A 6,000-nucleotide genomic window follows, 5' to 3' on the forward strand; every position below is an offset into this window, starting at 1 on the left:
ACGCAATTAAAATTAAAGCAGAGATACAAAAGACAGAATATGTCCTGGTGTTTCATGTGCGAGCTGTGAAAGATAAAGACATAAAAGGCCTGCAGGGATATCTACGGCTCCCACAATCAAAGGCATACCCAGCAGTATTGCAGGATTCTAGTGAAATGGAAGGTGGCATTAAAGCAAGCACGGTCTGTTACTCCAAACTGACCAGTTTTCAGAAAACAAACTTTCTTCCATCGAAAAGTAATCCGCAAAACTAGTAAACACTTTCCTCACTAATCGTATGCTATCAGTATACTATTACAAACACTACCAGCAATATTTTCATGCTCAGAAATGCTCGGTTTATCTCCACAAGACTGCGTTGATAATTTACAGGAACTCCTGTACTCTGGGTAAAGTCCCTACCCACTCTAAAATGAGTTTGCCAAAAACTTCAGAGGCTAGCAATATGAATTCTTCCACGTTTTCACTGCAATCAGTCTGAATTTATACCACAGATAGGTCACCAGACATTGTGCAAGGAAATATTCCTGAAGGGCAGTACTTCAGAAAGGTAAGATTTTTGCGCTCTCTTTTACAGAAAGGAATTAAAATATTACAAAGTATGAATGAACATCAGGAAAAGAACGACATGAAAGACAACACCATGGCCTTCTCAAAAATACTTTGTCTAGTTGGAGTACAATGATGGCTAGAACGTTTGTACGTGCTTGGAGTACAACTCATGTAGAGACAGACACACGAAGCCTATAAAAAGTACTCTAATGACATAATTTAAAACACTCAGGATCTAAATATTACTTAAGAATATGACAGGTTGTTTGCCTCCACTGCATTACCTAGAAAAACAAACAGCCATTGATTTCTAGAGAAGGTAGAGAAGGTGCGTTACCAACTTTTAAACAAGTCACTAATGGCCTTCACTGACTGGAGATGGCTCTGTCCCACTCACACCTCTGCTGCTGCGCGAGGATGCATCCAATACTACATCAGCTTTTGAACATATTTGAAAAGAAACCGCAGGGAGCAGGGGAAATGTGTGAGGTGGAAGGAGTGGCAGAGAGGGGAGGAAGGAGCAGCAGAGAGGAACTGTTATGAACTGACCAAAGCCCCCATTCCCCATCCCTCTGAGCTACTTGGAGAGGGGGAGAGGAGGTAGAGAGGACAGGAAAGGAGGAGTGAAGCTGAGCCTAGAAAGAAGGGCAGGGAGTGTTTTGTCTTTGTTTCTCACTATCCTACTCTATTTTTAATTAGCAACAAATTAATCTCCTGCAAGTTGAGTCTCTTTCGTCTGTGACAGTAATTGATAAGTGATCTCCCAGTCCTTATTTTGATCCATGAGCTTTTCTACCGTATTCTCTGTCTCTCTCCCCTTGTGGAGGCAGAGAGAGAGAGAGCAGCTGGGTGGGCATCTGGCAGCCAGCCAAGGCTGACCGAACACAAAACCAAAAAAATTGTCCACAATGTCTCAAAAGCCTTACTAACTGAAGAACAGAAGCAGATTTATTCCTGAAGTTATAACCGCCTTTATTCCTCCTCCACACAATCATTTTTTAATACTCTTAAATGACTTAAGAGTAGGAATATGGTCACACAGTCTTCCCTTTTACACTGTGATCTGATCCAGTTAAAAGAAATTAGCATGAAGACATTGCAGAGATCATTTCTTCAGACACTAACTTCGTTCAGACTGTGATTTGGGCTGCGAGACAGACCATCAGATGGGTGACTACTTCCTGCTCACGTGAATATAAACCCTGAAAATGCATTGCTGGAGTGAAAACCAAACTACAGCTTTTGTGCATTTAATTTATGTCCATTATGGCAAGTAATTTAGATTGGAAACATCAGAAAAAGGAAATACTACATAAAGTAAACACTACAGCTGCAGACTTACACACTCATGTATGAACCCTCTGTACATGTAGTTTTAGATCATATCTCAAGAGTGCAAAAATTCACCAGAGTCATGTGTACAAAGAAGTCTTACAGTAGCTTTTTCCCCAATCGATTTAAGTCTGGCTTACACAGAACCTGACCTCTGGGGAAAAACTCTTCATAGCTTGAGTGAGAGAGATTTCTTACCAATTTCAGAGGCTACAACATGAAGCACTTGGACTCAAATCACACTTATTAACAACAACAGATCCCTACCAGCTCCTTCTCAGCTACTAAAACAAACAAAAAAATCCACAAAGCTTATCCTCTCTCAAAGTATGATTCAGCAACAAAACTCTGAGAAGTGGTGGCGAGGTGACAGACTCAAAAAGGGAGGTCAAAAGAATTGCAAAGACATCATCAAAAGGGATTAGGGGAGCAAATAGTAATCAGAAGGGTTTTGAGAATCGGGTTTCATCCAGACCTAACCAGGAGGAAGGAGTTCCAAGGATAGAGCTCTCAATTAAGTATTCATTTTCAAGGAAAATACAGCATTTGAGTGGGGGCTCCAAATGTAAAATAATCAAATTATAGATAACTGAGAATATCATGCAAAATTCTTCCACAATTACATAACAAACCAAGAAAAGAAAAACAACCTGAAGGCATAATATTGATTTTTCTTCTTAACATCCAGGATCAGGGCAGAATTCCAAGTGCAGCTTGCTCAGAGTTATTGCAGATGAGCAGAATTAGCTTCCAGTACCTTCCTTTCTAGCCTGGCTCTCAATTCAGTTACTTAAACTATGTAAAAACAATCAAATATGTATTGTGTATATACAGGTTTATGTACTTCATATTTTGCCTATAAAAAAAATCTGCCCTCCTCACTGTGCTTGCTACTTTCTGTAAGCCCTTTCATTTCTATAGGAAAGGAGAATATACTCATCTAGGAGAAAGATGAGCATTTTCATTACATGCAGAACTGGTGGCAGATTAGGGCTTCATGCATTTACTTAATGAGTAAAGAGGCTTTGAGAAACACTCCTTCACTGCTACTTTGGCTGCTAAACCACTACTGTATGAAGTACTGGCCCTCTAAATGTAGTCCTGTTGATGGCTGTCAAACATGTAGTACTGTAGTGAATTCAAGATCGTCTTAAACATTACAACCACCGTTTAAAAGACACGGCACTTAAAAAAATGTGCATAGTACAAGAAACTAGGATATTTTCTAAAAAAAGTTTGACTTACTTTATATCTACTTTCTAACCTTCTGACTAGCTGCCATCTAGTTGAATTTCCTGTATTAAATTAAGTCCAACTTTTGTGCACTAGGCACGCCTCAGAGAAAGAAAGAGGCAAGGAAAACTTTCATCACCTGGCATATGAGGAACAGCTACATTAGAAAGATAGTTGCAAAGATCACAGGTACAATGTGAATCTACATTAATATTTCAAAAAATCTGTTTTAATTTTCCTCATTAAAACTGAAGCAATTTAGTGCAGTTTAATTCCATTTGAAATCCAAATACCTGTGAAAACTTTTTATAGCAACTTTTAATGGACCACATAACCTTCATTTTCTTTTCTTGTCTTTTCATTCACTCCTCCTTTTCACCCTTTTGTATTGTCTGCTTCTCTAAGTCATTCTTAGTTAGTAGAGTCCTACAGACTAATTTTCATATTTAATATTTTTAATACGTGCTATTTTTGTCTTAAAAGAACCTTCTTTCATTTGTTCAGTACATTTTCCTTTCTAACTCTTCATTTTCACCTTTTCTGTATAGCCTCTTATTTATTAGTACATACATCAGTATGTATACACATACACTTATATCTATGTACTTATACATATGTTTCTACTCCACCATAGGGAGGCAGGAGCAGATGACTGAATTGATTCCTGTTTTTTCAGTCACTGCCCCCACTGTTAATTTTCTCTTTTTTTTTTTTTTTTCTCCCCCTGTCACATTCTTTGAAACCTCTGTTCTCTGCAGAAACCTCTGCCTTTTTTCATTTCCTCTCATTCATTTTCTCCACTGCTGATGTCCTGGCTTCGGTTAAAACATTGCCACCCTGCTCCAAATGGTGACAGCTGAACTACTCCACCAACTACCATCAGTCTAAATAGACAAGCGGCCCCTCAAGGAGATGGTTGTTAGGTCTGCTTTAGTCTGCACAACTGTTCAGTGCTTCGCATTGGGTTTAAAGGGTATAAGACCAGCTGCCTCAACACACAGCACTAGTACAGGGGCTACAAGGAACAGCTGTTGCATTATGCAAGGAACTACTGTGGTTTAGGACACTGGAATATTAATCAAGGTCTAAGTGAGCTTGAAAAATGTGGATGAACTCAGCTCAAACCTCTCCCCCCATCTTAAATAACCGATGAGATGTGTCTTGAGAGAAGCAGCCAAGCACACTCTTAGATTCCTACTTCTAGAGCACGCTGAGTCAAGGACACAAGTCAATCACGGAAGGCTGGTCTGCCCTCCTGCAGTCTTCTGTCATGTGAACAGTACTGCAATCCCATTGTGGGACCAATGTGTCAGTTTCTACAGACACTCCTGTGTGAGGCACATCCAATAGCTATTTCCTTGAACCATGTTCTCCTAAGGCCACGCTACAATATCAAAGAAGTCAAACACTACTTCAGAAGCAGCATAGAAAAACAGTATTTTTCATTTCAAATAAATCATCTAGCTGCCTAAAGGACAGATGATACAAACATGTGATGAGATGAGGAGATAAGAAGAAGAATCTTCTTGGACCTCTTATTCTAAAGTAACAATTTTTCCTGCTTCACTTCTTCATCAGAATCAAAATAGCTGCACAGTTTAGATGGAAATTGCTCTCATGAATTAAAAAAACTAGTGAACAACCACCATTAATCTCATTACTTCTCATTTGATATTAAGAGAATGCTGAAGTTCCTGGAATTGGTGTATTATATCATAGTGTAGACCTGACATTTTTCCTATAATAGTCCTGAGCACATTAGCATCGCAATGGCGTTGGCTTTTTTTTTAAAAAAAAACATCACTCAGGCAGAAATTAAATGAAGTTTGTAAATACTGTTCAGAGCCAGAAGCTTGTGAAATGGTTAGAAAAAGCAAAATGTATTTACCCTAGCATTCATAAACCTTCTACAACTTGCCAGAAACAGTGTTGGTCTTTATGACAAAACTCTACCTTATAGAATGAAAAAAAATATTACGTATGTTAGACATCTGTGCATTCACAGTTAACTGATTTCCATATTAAGAGTCCTATAGAAAAAAGACTGGTTTCAACACAGGTTGTACTATCACACTGCATTAACGTGAACAGGGAAATGAAATCAGAAATCTTGCCAAAGGTTCTCTGCTTTCCCATTTGCTCTATTTTTTTGTATTCCTTAAACAGCTGTCCTGCTTTGTTCAAAAGCAATGGAAAAATAAAAGCAGAGATGAGCAGCAGGCTTGAAATCCAGGTGTTCAAGGGATTGCTTCAGTAGATTATTATTAGACAATGCAAAAAAGTCTTGCTAAGCCTGATGGGCAAGGAACCAGGGAGCTTCAAGAGGAAAGGGAACAAGTGAACACCAAAACTTTCCTCGTCACGAGGACTGAACCCAGCAGCTCTGCAGTTTTCAAGACAGATAACCATTGACTGTGCACCAAAAGACAATGGTCATTAACTCAGGGTTATATTCGAACTCCTACTAGCAGACAACAGGTGGCTTTAAGAGACGGTCAATGAGCTACGTACTGTCTGAGGAGCAATGAAATGTGTATTTCATGTATTTATCACTTACATAACCTTTAACTGTGCATATACATACACTAAATATTTGTCACTTGCTCTTCAAAGCTGTTCTGTGACTTCTTCATTTCCTTTCTCCTCTTCTACAAATCATGAATATACATAGAAGGACAGAAAGCTAGCAAACACTGTCAACACGGAAGTATCAAACCTGGGGTCTATAAACACATGTTGAAGCTCTTCTATACTACTGCAGTGTTGTGGCTGAACATCTGGAAAACTTTTCAGTCTTTCAGTGAAATCTTTTCAATGCCACTGGGCTAATTTGTGAACGAAAGTCCAGCTCTGTAACAGCCCACTTCTATCACATTCTTTATT

This window comes from Opisthocomus hoazin, chromosome 2, assembly GCF_030867145.1.
Source record: "Opisthocomus hoazin isolate bOpiHoa1 chromosome 2, bOpiHoa1.hap1, whole genome shotgun sequence".
NCBI lineage: Eukaryota > Metazoa > Chordata > Aves > Opisthocomiformes > Opisthocomidae > Opisthocomus > Opisthocomus hoazin.